Here is a 15937-nt window from a genome sequence, read left to right as displayed (position 1 = left end):
GCTCACCAAAACCCCATTCTTTTTGGTTTGAATAACCAATCCAGCCTTAGCCCCAGAACCCCAGAGCACTCCACCCCCTGACGCTAATAAAGGCATGTGTCCCAGGCCCTGTCCCTATCTCTGCATGCATTTTCCCCATGTGAGCCCTCAAGACAGGCTTGCCATGTACACCTTCTCCAGGAAGAGTACATGGCAAGCATAATAAACTTCTCTGTCTCAATTTCTCTTGTGGTCTTTAGTTGAACTGTGCTGGCTCACCATCTGCTACCTTGGGACTTAACAACTTTAACATTTAACAACATGTTAATTTAACAAAATCATAACACTAACATTCAAGCAAACAGAGCTATACTTTGCTGGATGAATTGTCTGGGAAGCCCTACCATCAGGATTGCATTGTCCATGTGCCCACCTTGCATCTCCAGAAAAGTGCAAACCATTCATATTTAGGTTTATGTATTTTATATTTAAAAATTAGTACCTCCCAAAAATATAAGCAGGTTTTGATTGAAAAAAATATTTTTAAATGTATGGAAAAACATGTCAACAATGATTAGAAAGAATCACATATGCAAAAAGAAAATACTTCTATTAGAGAGTGAATGAATAGATGATTAAATCTTATTTTTGTTAAATTCCCTGGTGTATTTGTTTTCCAAGCTGCCTTATCATAATTCAACAAACGAAGTGGCTTAAAACAATAAATTTATATTTTACAATTCTGATGGTCAAACATTCGGTAGATATGGGTTTTGCTGGACTAAAATCAAGGTATTTACAGTGTTGTGTGCCTTTCAGAAGCTCTAGGGGAGACTCCCTTTACTGTTTTTTTTTTTGGTTGTTGGCAGAATTCAGTTCCTTACAGCCATAGGACTAAGGTTACTGTTTTCCTGCTGACTGTAAACTGAAGGCTATTCTTAGCTCCTAGAGGCTGTTCACATTCTTTGGTTTGTGGACCCCTTCTTCCATCTTCAAAGCCAGCAAGAGGAGAGAGAAGGAATCAAGTCCTTCTCACATTGCCTTTCTTCAACTCATTCTTCTGCCTTCTTCTTCTACTTTTAAGGATTTATGTGATTACAATGGGCCCATCTGGATAATCTAGACTCAGGATAATCTGCCTATTTTAAGGTCAACTGATAAGCAACCTTAATTTTATCTACCAGTTCAAATCCCTTTGTCATGTAACATAACATATTCACAGAATCTGGGGGATCAGGAAGCAGACATCTTTAGGGATCATCGCACTTCTCACTACAACGAGCTTTCAGAGAAAGAAAACCTAAATTTGGCATGTCCCATACTAATCCCAGTTTTACTCATTCATGTCTCTTCCATATCTCTAAATAAATACCAAAATCTCAACCTATAGGTCACATTTTTTTTTTTTTTTTTTTTTGCGGTACGCGGGCCTCTCACTGTTGTGGCCTCTCCCATTGTGGAGCACAGGCTCTGGACGCACAGGGTCAGCAGTCACAGCTCACAGGCCCAGCCACTCTACGGCATGTGGGATCTTCCCAGACCGGGGCACGAACCCGTGTCCCCTGCATCGGCAGGCGGACTCTCAACCACTGCGCCACCAGGGAAGCCCCCTGTAGGTCACTTCTAATTTCTTACACATTGACCAATAAGTTTAGTTCTGCAATGAGTCTTATAAATATTATTTATTTATTATCCTTTGAACTCATTCCCTACTCTAAATTTCACAGTCATTGCTTTATTGCAAACTCATGTTCTTAACATTCTTACTACATATTTCCAGACAACAGCTAGTATACTCAATCTAAAATGCCATTGTCATAGTATCATTTCCCTGGTTAAAACCTTTCATTGATTTACCATTCCCATAGGAGAATGCCATGACTTTATCCCTGCTTAGACTTCCACTTTTCCTCCCATTCTTCACTTAGTCCCTATTCAACATTTAAGACTTGGTTCATCTACCATTTCTATGAGTAGAAGTCTCATTTCTCCTCTCTGGGTGGGGTGTTTCTCCTTATCTTTCCATATTGACCTCTCTTACACTATTTATCACACTTTTGTTAACATTATCAATTTTTTTGCCTTGTTCTTCCAATAGACTGTAAACTCTGGGAATACAAGGATTATGTCTTTTATCTTGAGCCCTCAAGTTCAGTTTACAGTATGGCACCTAGTGTGTTTTCAATAAATATGTGCTGAATGAACGATTAGTAGAGATGAAAATCTCTCTTCTGTCTAGTGCCACAGATTTCTTAAGGTTTCAAAGAAGCAGGGCATGAAGAAGTTATTTGTAAAACATGTCCTATACACATTTATAGTTTTATAAATTTTTAATTTACAAAATAAAATATTTATATGTGTATCAGATATTAGCAATCAACATGATTGCCTTCCTTTTTGGCACACCTCTACTTCACTGAAAATTAAAGATTTTAGAAGCTATATTTAGAAACTTCATACTGACCAATCTATGTACACTATATAACAGTATTAAATTTTTAAAAAGGCAGGGAGGTCTGCCATGGTTAACGTACTTTCATGTCTACCTGGAATCACAAGTCTCCTCCAATATGAAAGCATAGACCATGTAGTGGAAATCCTGACATGCTGACAACTCATCCCGATTAATTTAATAGTTGAATGAACAACAGTTTAGAAATCAATGGATACTTCCTCCCCTGTATTTTAAACAACTGCTCCCCTGTAAGTGTTGGATATGGGGTTAAAACAGAATCTGAGAAGCAATACAAATAGTATAAGGGTGCTGTTTTCTTATTTAAGCCTTGGTCACAGCTGAGCAGGAAGTTTAGTAGCCTATAATCTTACAGTATCTGAGTACTCAGTATGCAGCAGAAAATTACTATTTGAACTTATGCCTGGATTTCATGAGTGTTTCAATAGGGTCCTATTCAGATTAAAGGAAAGGTGCTCTTGAGGATACTCCTCCCAAATGTAACATAGTTGTTTACAAAATAAATATATCAAAAAATATCCTTCTGGTATACTAATAACTATGAGAAACAATAATGAAAATAAATTCTTATCTTCATTAGCAATGAAAATGTATGTTTCCTAAAGATAAACTTGAAAAAATTACAATACTTTAAAAAAATCATTTAATAATTTCTATAAATGGAAAGACATAGCATGGTGATAGATGAGAATTTTCAAATTCTTTGGATTCCAATTATCCCTAAATGGGTTTACTATTTTCATCCCTAATTTTACATCTAAATCCACTTACAATATTCATCAAAATATCAAAGTAACTTATTAACATTGGAAAATAATGTTAAATTTAACTTGGAAGGATAAATAGGTAACGGTAGACAATAAAATATTTTTTAAAATAATAACAATGAGAATGTAGTTGTATTATAAGATATTAAACTAGAATTAAATTTTCCAAAAATTAAGATAATGATGGTATCAGAAAAGGAATATCAATTAATAGAATTAAATATAAAATTTAAAAGCAATGTGATCATGAAAAAAATTGGTATATTATTAAGATACAACTTCAAACCGTTGGGGAGAAAAGAATGATTCAATAAATGGTGATAGAAAACTTGGGGGGAAGGATAAGCTTATATCCTTATCTCACAGCATATAAATAAAGCCTAGATGGAATAAAGAGTTAAGGAAAGAATGGAAAGAAGGAAAGTAAATATCCAAAAGCAAGCGCATGTGAGTATGTATATAATATAAAAGAGAAGGGAAGTTAAAATTTTTAGTGAATGAAGAGAAGATGAATTCATATTTCTCTGAACAGTCAAGCTGCTATGATACCCAGATCTTATCATGTAATTTCAGGAAGTTTATTCTTCTACAATTTTTATCAACTGTATTGATTTTTTCACAAACATACACATTGCTTACTTAGTCTAAGGAGTCAGTAGAGTTAGAGGTCTGGAGCTAAAAATATAAGAGATGAGCCTGAAATATCTTGCCACACCAAAAAGCAACAGAGCTCTCAAAGACTACCAATATCAAGGATTGTGCCCAAAGAATGCAGGAGCCAACCTGAAGCAATTGCTGATGGTGAGATTAATTGAGCATGCACATCAATAAGAAATATAATGGTAATAAATTGCAATGTATTATATATAGTTCACTCCATGATATCATTATACTAAAGAAAATGAAATATAAGTGGTTTTTGTGTTTTTATTTTTGGTCACTAATAAGGAATGCCAGGGAAGAAACTATTTTGAAAATGGCTATATATAATAACTAGAATTCATTTCACTTTTTTTATACAAATTCTACTTCAGGGAAATCAAATAGCTGCTCAGGAGATGTTTCTCTATATTGAAATATTTCCACAAATAAAGAAGAAATGACTGAATTTGAATATTACCATTTTGTGATGCATACTAAATAAATCATAGCAACTATTACCAAAGGTTGTTAATATTCCCCAAAATGATGTGCTTTCTGCTGAAAGTACATACCACCAGCTATGAAGTATTCTTCCCCTATATTCTTGCAAGTATTCATAACATAAGAATATGGAAGCTATAGCAGGAGGATGCAGTGAGCAAAATTCTGATTATGTGGGACTCTGTACAACAAATTACCTGTTTTTTTAAAAGAAGTAAATAAATAAATTGCAACAAAAAAATCAAAGAGATGGAGAGGGAATGTGTAGGCTAAAAGAGTCTTAATTGTAATGAATGGAGTTTCCTTCGATCCTTAATTGAAGAAATAATATAAAACATACAAGACGATTCGGGGAGTTTTGGATACTGATCATTTGTTTGATAATGGGTATGCAGAGGTTTGTTATCCTATTTTCTCTATTTTTATATGTTTGAGGTTTTCCATAATAAAAGTGAAAAGAAGAAAATTCCGTTTTAAAATAAATATTATTATTCCTTTATACTAAAACAACAAAAAGATAAAGTAAAAGAAGTTCTATGATTATTTAAATTACATATTAGTTATTTTAGTTACTCAATTTTAAATTTTGAATAAAGTAATAAACCACTAATTCTCTAACAGAACTATCATCCACTAAAAAACAGTCACAGTGAATCCACAAATAAGCAAGTTCCCCACTGGACTGGAGGACACAAAAATGGAAACTTTTTTGCTTTTGATTTAAGAATATAAAAGGCAGGCTTATCCATATTAGAGTTGCGTTTTAAATATATTTTTATTAGATTACAGTTACAGTGAATTGACATATATCAGACTTAAGGTCACAGTTGTCATTATATTTGCCCTGATATTTTAAGAGGCAAACAAAAATTGTTTGAAGATGCATTATGCTGACTGATACAGATAACAGAAAGCACTTCCTTATATCATAGGGGCAATTCATTGTGAACATATTTGAAAGGTGCAGTATGTGAAGTATGTACAGTGTGGTAGAATACACACTTCTTACTACGACATTTTATTTAAGATATTATTATGTAACTCCACTATCAGTTCTTTAGAAATAAGAGGAAATATTTGAGAAGTATATTATTAAAGACATTATGTAAGTCTAAAATAATGAGAATTTTTGAGAGAATACATTTTAAGTTCAAATAGATGGCACTAGCCTTAAGCTCACATCAGAGCCCCAATGTAATAGGAACACTAGAAATTATATCAGCCTTTTTTTGATATAGAAACAATAATGGAAACACCCTTGCATTTTAATGTGATGGCTGTATTTTATGTTTGAGATAACAGATGCTTATGAAATAATATTCTTCAACAAGATGGAAGACTAGGATACTTTTTTTTTTGGTTTTCAAGGTTTTGTTTATTTAGTAGTTTGTTGCTCTATCATGTTCAATCCTGAGAGGCTAGCAAGGGAGAGAAAATTCTTGGACCCATTTTAGAGTCTGAGACATTGAGGCTGAAGGAGACTTATTCTTAAACATTTTATTTTATAGAGTTCCCACATTATAGTTGCCTTGATATCAACAAGGAGTATAATTAAGTAAATCTTATGCCTTTAAATCTTAATTTGGTCCCCAAAACTAATTTTGAAGTTGGGTGGTTAATTTTTAATCCCTGGCCCATATTATAGTGAATCATTTAGTGTGTATCTGAGAAAGAAGTCTAATCAGATGATGTAGACTCTAAACAAAATGATATAGATATCTAAACAAAAATTCATCTTTATCAAGTAATATTTGTATAAAAGAGAAAAAGATAAAAGAAGTGAATTTTAAAGACATTCTAATTAAATCAGCATGTAGCTACAAATCCCCAACTGCAGATAAGTGACTAATTAGACACAAGATTAATGAAAATTTTCTCATTTGAGATTAATTATAAAGGATGAGTGACCACTGAAGATGTTTTAAGCTATTCTGATTTTTAATTTCTCTAAATCCAGTTAAAACCAATGGAAAATTATTCATACCATCCATAAAGTATTTTACATTCAAATTTTTATGTTTCTGAAGATGTTCCTCAAAGTAAGAGTTAACTATTTTACACAAAGTCCGGAATGACATGGATAAGCTAAGACGAGATGTGAATGTAGCTTCCAGTGAGAAAAAATAATTTTTAACAATTGTCAATGACAATATTCATATAGAACTGAAAACTAAGATAAAAATCAAATATCCAACACGGACACAGAATTCAACTCCTTAAATAATTCAATCAAATAATTGTTTTGGTTACCAGGCTAAAGTAACTATCACTTAGAGATTCATTCAGAGGCTAGCAACAGAAACCAGGAATAACAGTGGTTCAAAAAGATAGAAGCCTAAATCTCTCTCAATAAAATGAGCTCTGAGAAAGGCACTCCATGGTAGGTCTGACAACTCCATTGTGTGATCAGAACCCAAGATCCTTTTATTTTTCTGCTTTACTCTCCTTAGCACATGTTTTCTACCTTCAAGTTAGCCTCAAGTTACAAAATGTCTGGAGTTCCAGGCATCACACCTGGGCTCAAGCAAAGAAGCAGGAGGATGAAAAGTAACAGTCAAAGAGGACTTATGCTAAGTGTGTATCCCAGTCTGAAGGCGTATACCTGGAAGTTTCTTGTCTGTGCCTTTTGCTTGTATCTATCTCAATAGTTTACACAGTATTTGCACAAGGAATCTTACTGTTTTGTTTCTGCTTTTGTTTTTAATTAAGGAAAAAGAAGGTAATGGCTATCTAATAGGCAACTCACTATATGTTTCTTTACTCTAAAAAGCACATAATTAGATGTACCTACCAAACATCCAGTAGCTCAAAGAGTTCAAGTACCCATTAAACTTATATCTAAAATTTTAATTTTCGCCATTACTATTTGGTACAAGATGTCCAATATGTCTGCTCAAGTACTTAGGAAAGCTGTTAACATGATAGAAATGGCACTGGGAAGACTAATTTTTTTACTCTTTTTACCTTTGAGAGGAAGGTGCACAACACAGTAAATTGTATTAAGGTACATGACTCTACCTTTATATCTCTGCTTCACTCAGTCACTGGATCCAGGGTTCCCAGAAAAGGTTTGACCTCAGGACGGCAGCCCTCTGAAGCTCAGGCAGACCCTGAAAAAGTTGAGAAATGGAAGCCACCTTCAGACTACACAATCCACAGCTAGGCAGAAAATCCTTTGGAAAGGATCAGGGCAGTGTATCTCCATGTCTACCAAAATCCATCCCTACCTAAGCAGATCCTCCAGGATTCTGGTGAGCTTCTTTTCCTAAGAAGAAACTCAGAAAAAAAGCTAGTGGGACAAACTATAATCATTGCCACTGTAGTTGGTAGCAGGCTGCAATTGATACCATCTCTCTCTTCAACTACCCATTCTATATCCCTCTCACTCTCAACTACCACCTTTGCTGGACTCAGTGGCTTGCCCTAATGATGTGACAGAGCCTCGTCTATGGAGGAACCTGAACCCATGCCCTTCTCAGGCCAGTTTTACTTTTCCTGTACTTTCATAGTCACAATAGGGCAAGCGAGTACAAAGAGGCACTAAACTGGCTAGACTGGGTCTCTCACGTATTCCTCTCTTCCTCCCTACTTTAGTACAGTCATCTGGACTGAGATGCACCATCATATTTCAGCTTTTCCATTGGGAATAGTTATGATCATCCTGGCCCAGATCTATTAAGGAAAGGATATTCCATGACCCTTAAGAGAAGATTTCAATTTAAAGAGTGAAAAAAGGTTGAGGGAGAAACAGAAAGAGGAAGATATTTATATTTCAGATTCAAACATCATCAGAGTAGGGATACAAAATAAAATAATGTTTAAGAATAGGGCAGATATGACTATTTAGAATATTAAATGATTATATTTCAGAGGCAGGGCAGAGGTACCAATCAAAATGGGTTTACATAAAATAGGAAGTTGATGCTGGGAAGAAACCTGCCATCAGGTTGAGAGGACTTTGTGTTAAGGTTCATTCAACTTGAATCTTATAGAAAAATCCATGCACAGATCACTTGTTTTAGATGATAGTTCGCATTATCTTAACTTCAGCTTCTGGATTATAGCCCATATAACATCTGGTCTAGCATGTTGCTTATTAATATTTGTTTCTTGAATTGAATAAGAATGAACAGGAGGCATTCTTGAGCGAATTCCCTCACTCAAATTTTATTTACTTAGATTGTCCAGTAGTAAATAATATATTTCCGGGCTTCCCTGGTGGCGCAGTGGTTGAGAGTCCGCCTGCCGATGCAGGGGACGCGGGTTCGTGCCCCCGTCAGGGAAGATCCTGCATGCCGCGGAGCGGCTGGGCCCGTGAGCCATGGCTGCTGGGCCTGCGCGTCCAGAGCCTGTGCTCCGCAACGGGAGAGGCCACAGCAGTGAGAGGCCCGCGTACCGAAAAAAAAAAAAAAAAAAAAAGAATATATTTCCACTTACAGATGTCAGCAAATGAATATTCATGGGCAGAGATTGCCAGAGTAGAACAAGCTAAACCAGATCCCAAATGGTAGCTGATGCTGTTGGACAGTCCTGCCGCTCTCCCAGTGACACTGAGGCTCCACTAGAAGTGCATTCCATTTTGGTAGCTTATTAGGCAAAATCCAGATGGGTGAAAATTCATGCTCTAAAAAACTTGGACACTATTCTGTATCTCAGAAAAGTTACTTGGACTCCTTATTTCCAATAGGCACAACCTGAAAAATAATTCATCTTGCCCTGAACTATTGCTGTACCTATATACCTGGGCCAAATCCACCACTGCTCCTTTCTCTTAACTACCTCTCCCTATGTTTATCTGTAGCTACAATCCTCTCAGTCTCTGCCTTGGCCAGGGCAGTCAGCCTAATCATTTCCCCTTGGATTAGGCACTACTGAGCCATGTCCACTCAAGAGACTGCTGGTAATTCTCAGCTTGCTTCTCTCAGCATCATTGAGCAAAGCTGTTCTTACAGGTTGGACAAACTTATACACCTGAAAGTTATGAGGCCCTGGGTGGCAGGATAATCACATTTCTTCCTCTTTTGAGCTTATCACCTGATCTTTGGCAGGCCTCACTTTCATTCCAATTTCAGATTTAAAACATGAACTGTTACTGTGCCATTAACTACTGTGTATATCCTACCATGGTAAATCTATCCCTGTTCTTAAATCTCAAATTAGGTATTAAACTTCTTTAAAGGAAACTGTGTAAGGCAAAAATTTGGTAAGCATAAATTGCATAATGATAAAGACTGAGAGATTAATCTAATAATTTTTAACTCATATATTTATAAGGATAAATCTCTGAAGTCCAGCCTTTTATTTTCCCTGTTAGTCTTCAAACTAACCTGAATTGTTTCTGGAAAACTAATTTAAAGAGCCATCTATCTCATGGTATAAGACCATATTGATTTCCTTCACATGAGTGCTAACACACAGCAGAGGATTTCCACGAAGAAAGAAACGGGGTAATCATTATAATTTGTCCAGTAACAATTTACACGTTGATGGAAAGAATATTTAGAAAATTAGGAGACCTTAATTCAAGTCCTAAATCTGACTCTAACTACATGTGGCACATTCTTTAATATTTCTGGACTCCTGATTTCTCATCTAATAAATGAGGGGATTTAACAAAATGATTTCAAAAGTCTTTTCTGAATCTAAAATTGTAGATTCTGTTCTATGGAACATTCTTGTATCAGATCATTAATACTTTATGATAATTTTCATTGGGCAATGATTCCTGCTAAGTAACTATTTGCATATCACAGGAGGATGTCCAGAATTTTGTAGAATCAAAACTAATTTTTTTCCCCATGATGCAAAGGCAATTGCTTTTATAATTAGATGGCTTTTATATTATTGCAAACAAAAGCATTGAAAACTCTAATTTTGAACTGTACTACATTCTTGTTATGTGGTAAATAAACTAAACATTAAGCTTTTAAAATTTACCCTCAGATTTCTTCCCAACTTTTTTTTTTTTTTTTTGCGGTTCACGGGCCTCTCACTGTTGTGGCCTCTCCCGTTGCGGAGCACAGGCTCCGGACATGCAGGCTCAGCGGCCATGGCTCACGGGCCCAGCCGCTCCGTGCCATGTGGGATCTTCCCGGACCGGGGCATGAACCCGCATCCCCTGCATCGGCAGGCGGACTCTCAACCACTGCGCCATCAGGGAAGCCCCCAACTTACTTAAATCTACTCTATGCTCAGACAGTAAGACTGATAAACATATCTAGTTGGGGAAACAATATACACAGAAGAATATTAACATATGATGACTACCTTTGAGGCAAATCCAAAATGATAAGGTAGATTTGAACAATACCTCACTGCCAACCAAAAAATGTTTAAAAGTCTGTGTTCCTCCCTTCTATATAGATCTGATTTTAAAAAATGCTCAACCTCAAAAATATTCATGGATATCTTTGCACTTGATAACTTAAACTGATAAAATATTATGCAAAGAAAGTACACTGTCATTTAATCATCTTGGGACATAAGAAACTTTTAAAATAATCATCTAAAACTGCTACCTTAGGATAGTGAGTTTTCCAGGGGAGCAGTGGAAGTTCTGATGTAAGTCTAGAAATTGGAATCTTTTTATTATTTCCTAACAACTTTTCCATATTGATTCTTACTATATGCCTGGCATGGTCCTTGTTGTTATGAGAGCATAAAATCTTATTGAAATTATATTTTCATGACCCTTTTTACAATTTAAAAGATTACAGTATCTTTATATTATACATTTTAATATTGTGTTTTGATAAACTACACTTTTCAGACTCCATTTATATTTTTACATTATATTATCTATTTATATTCAATAATATCAAGGCAAAACAACGTGTCCTTAGACTTTTATAGATCCCTTGATTATGCACTATTGACTATGCAATATTGCAAAACAAGGATCTAGATGATTCTTTTTCCTTTTAAACCTATTCAGTAGGAAAAGTTTTACTTAGAGTTAAGGACTTTAGTGAACTGCATCCATTTTAACCTGCTGAGTTTACCACATCTTAGAAGATGACATTTTATAATTGCTGATGAAACCAGGCATAATATGTTATACTGGTAGTGCATAAAGATATGATCACTAAAAAGAAATGGTTTACTGAAAATGTATATAAGGAAACCCTTCTTAAGATTAATATTGCTTTTTTTCACTTTAAACCAGCCATCCATGTTTATAACTATGCTAGCAAGAAAAACACAACGACTGATAAACTACAAGGTATTTTTTAACCTTAGCCCGACATGCTCAATGCTCATAAACAGCTTTATTAAAACACAAACACGTGTGCACACACACTGAATTTCTAATGTTTCTATTTATGCACTTTTGATTATATCAAAATAAGGTTTTTCTCAGATCTACTGTAATATAAAGAATAGTTTTCAAATCTTGCCAACAAAACAGTTCAGAGAGAAATTAATATTAGACAGGAAAAATGAAAATATAGCTTAACTTGGTTATTGATATATGATTTTTTCGGTCTTAAGGATTTAGAAATAATTTTTAGCTGTTATTACACAGAATACTTCTATGACTCCGCAGGTCAATATTATCATCTTCTAAAGAAAACACTACTAGCCAAGCTATTAAGGCCCTCCAAGTGAATGTGCTGAAAGTGGACATGTGATATAAACCTCACTTTGTACACAGAAATTGATTCTTTTAAAAATAGGAATATAGTAGTGAATTATATATGTAGGTTCAGCCTTAATTCTTGTAAAGCTTGAAGTGCCATAGTTTCTTAAGATTAACAGTACAAAGTGTTTAACTTGGCTCTCCTGAGTACATAGGGAATGACATCTTAGAAAACAGCTGTTAAAAGTTGTTAACAGCTTTTACACTTAGCAACTACTCTGTCAATTTTCAACAACTACAACTTGTTATCAGGATTTTTATTTTATTTATTATTATTATTTTTAATAAATTTATTTATTTATTTATTTGTGGCTGCGTTGGGTCTTTGTTGCTGCTTGTGGGCTTTCTCTAGTTGCGGCGAACAGGGGCTACTTTTTGTTGCAGTTAGTGGGCTTCTCATTGCGGTGGCTTCTCTTCTTGTGCAACACGGGCTTTAGGCGCGCAGGCTTCAGTAGCTATGACTAGCAGGCTCTAGAGCACAGGCTCAGTAGTTGTGGCACATGGGCTTAGTTGCTCCACAGCACGTGGGATCTTCCTGGACCAGGGCTCGAACCCGTGTCCCCTGCATTGACAGGTGGATTCTTAACCATTGCGCCACCAGGGAAGTCCGTTATCAGGGTTTTTAGACTGAAATATTAGATGAATTTGTGTGCCTAAAAAATTTTCATATTTAAAAAAATGTATTAATTTGTATTAATTCATATTTAAAACTTAGTAACACGCTGGTTAAACAAATAGCTGTTGCATAGGGCTGCATTTTTCTATGTGTGCATGAATTTCAATTTAAAAAGTCAATTGGCTAATTTAAATCTTCTAATTTCTGCTATGTAAGAAGCACTGTTATAAATCAACTATAGTTCAATAAAAAACAAAACCAAACAAATAAAACCACTGTACCAGGTACTGAGGTACTGGGGCAAGGAGAATGGAAAAGAGAGAAGAAATGCTAAAAAAAAAAAAAAAAAAGAAAATATAATTTCTTACCATAGCCTTTAAAGTACATATTTATTTGAGTAAATGTTTGAGTATTTAAGTATTTAATGAGACATTCATGTGAAACAAAGAGACAATTTCACAGTAATATTCTAACAAATAGAATTAAATGTTATTTAAACATAGTTTATTCTTGGTACTGAAGGAATATCAATAAAGGGATAAACTGAGGCAAATTGCTTAACAATAAAGTGCTTCCTAGATGAGTTCTATTTCTTTCTGAACTTAATATGAATGAGAAAAACATTCTAAAATTCTGTGCTTTGTGTGATCTACTGCTACATTTTTATCACCTATCGGAGGAGAAAACATTGCAAATTACTGTGCCAACATACACTCAATTTAGTTCAATATACCTGCCCCTTTAGGTTACAAAAGAATGTTGTTTTTTGTGGAGGGTTCTATTCAAGCCATCTTGTTTCACTTTCAGATGTAGGTCATTATTTCCCTTCATCTGTGGATCATCTGATTGTTTTTACTTTTCCATCATTTTCAAACACCAATACCATTTTATATCTTAACCAATCCTAGATTTGATCTCCTTCTTTTCTCCAAGTCTTATTTGTTCTGCAATTATTGGATGCAAGTCTGCAAATTAAATCATTGCTATATTTTTTTTCACAACTGTGCATTTTGACATATTTTTGTTCTACAAACAATTAAACATATTTCCCAGGTGACTTTACTTAAGCAGGGAGATGAGAGGAATTATACAAGCATCTAGGATTCTGCCACACCTAACGAATTTCATTAATGATTAAGAGTCTCATCTCAGTTTATTAAAGAGTAATCACTTACCTGCAGGTACACAGCAATCACTGGCGAAGCTAACAGGATTTCAGCATCCATAACACATCTTCATTCTTTCCACTTAAAAGAGAAAAATATTTTATTTATTTATTTTTATTTTTGGCTGCTTTGGGTCTTCGTTGCTGCATGGGGGCTTTCTCTAGTTGCAGCAAGCAGGGGCTACCCTCCGTTGTTGTGGAGCATGGGCTCTAGGTGCTCGGGCTTCAGTAGTTGCGGCACACAGGCTCAGTAGTTGTGGCTCGTGGCTCTAGAGCACAGGCTCAGTAGTTGTGGCACACGGGCTTAGCTGCTCCATGGCATGTGGGATCTTCCCGGACCAGGGTTCAAACCTGTGTCCCCTGTGTTGGCAGGCGGATTCTTAACCACTGAGCCACCAGGGAAGCCCCGGGAAAAATATTTTAAGTGAGAATTAGGACTGCTTTTAATACCCAAGAAAAGACAGATTAGTAAGCAATTGAAAATTGTACATTTCAGAAATCTGCTTTTGATTGGAATTAAGGATTTCTTGTATGAATTAGAAGTTTGTTTGTTTTGCAAGAACCTACCAATTGAAGACTGACAACTTTCCATAAGCTTGGAAAGAGTCTGTAAACACAACTCAGAAAATAAGATGGCAAAAGATAAGAGAATATTGATTTGCTCTTTTTCTCCTTGCTTTTATAGATAATTAATCTAACATAAATATTTATCTATTAATGGAAAACATATCGAGTAACTGTGTGAACTTATGCCACCCACTTTCACTCCCCTGAGCCCACTACCATGCTTTATTTTATTCTCTTCCTTAGAGAAATGTCCACTAGGATAAGGATTGCACCTTCAAAATAAGTAAATAAATAAATAAATGCAAGGAGTGTATCAGTTAAGATAAAATAAAATTTGAATTAAACGAATGCTCAACCGAAAGTGCTTTACACAATACAGCCACTTTCCCACATTGCAAGAATCCCAAAGTTAGACAATTCCAGAGTAGTAATTCAGTGATGTTGACATGAGCCCAGCTCTTTCTCTTTCATCATCTCTGATCTGTGTTCTTCAATGCATCAACAGTGTGTCCTGCCAAAGTCACAGCATGTCTGTCTCAACTCTGGAAATCACATTCTCACATACCAGGAAGGAAGAAGAGAGAGAGAAGCCATTGTCTCTCCTACTTCATTTTTTAGCAGCAAGGGAAATCTTCCTCAGTAGTCACCCAGAAGACTTCCTTTTATTCTCATTGGTGAAAATTGGGTCATAGGCCCACCCTGAAATGAACCACCAGTAAAGGTGAATAGGTCAACTCTAATTGCTTAGCCCAAAGTTTACCCCCTATTGCTGGGGGAGGGGCATGCCTTTACTGAGCATATTGCTGCCAACCTAAAATCAGAATGAACATATATAAGAAAAAGAAGAATGACTGTTGGATGAACTGCATACCACTTCTGTCACCAGAGCTAAGCAGTTTAAATTCTCATGGACAAACTTGTTTGGGAAAGGTAAAAAAGCAAGGATGGAGAGTTGATAAAGATGGCATGTGAGGTGAATGGAATATGAATTTTCCAAATACATATTATGATAATGCTGAAATCATTCTCAGAAAAAAAGTTTCAGCATAATTGATCTTTCAAAGTTTATCCCACATAGGAGGATGACATGCATGCATGGGGAAGGAGGAAATATAAATCTTTGAGAGCAGCGATCACACCATTAGGTAAATGGAATCTCAATACTTTATCAGTACTTACTTCCATCCTACTTTGTCTAGGTTTTTCATTTGTCAGAGCTTGAAAACAGGCTACTCTCCATAGCCTGACATCATTAATCTGGTCCTGAACAACATTTAGAGGTTATCTCCTTTACTACACCTGTCCATCTTTCACTTTTCTAAATTGTACTAAAATATACATAACATAAATTTTGGGATTTTAACCATTTTTAGGTATAATGTTCAGTGGCATTAAGTACATTCATATTGTGCAACTATCACCACGATTCATCCCCATAACTCTTTTCAACTTGCATAACTGAAACTCTATATCCATTAAAAAATAACTCCCAATTCTCCCTTCCCTCATCCCCTGTCAACCACTATTCCATTTTCTATCTCCATAAATTGGCCTACTCTAGGTACCTCATAAAAGCAAATTCATACAA

This window comes from Mesoplodon densirostris, chromosome 9 (genome assembly GCF_025265405.1).
Source record: "Mesoplodon densirostris isolate mMesDen1 chromosome 9, mMesDen1 primary haplotype, whole genome shotgun sequence".
Taxonomy (NCBI): domain Eukaryota; kingdom Metazoa; phylum Chordata; class Mammalia; order Artiodactyla; family Ziphiidae; genus Mesoplodon; species Mesoplodon densirostris.
This window is presented reverse-complemented; position numbering follows the sequence as displayed.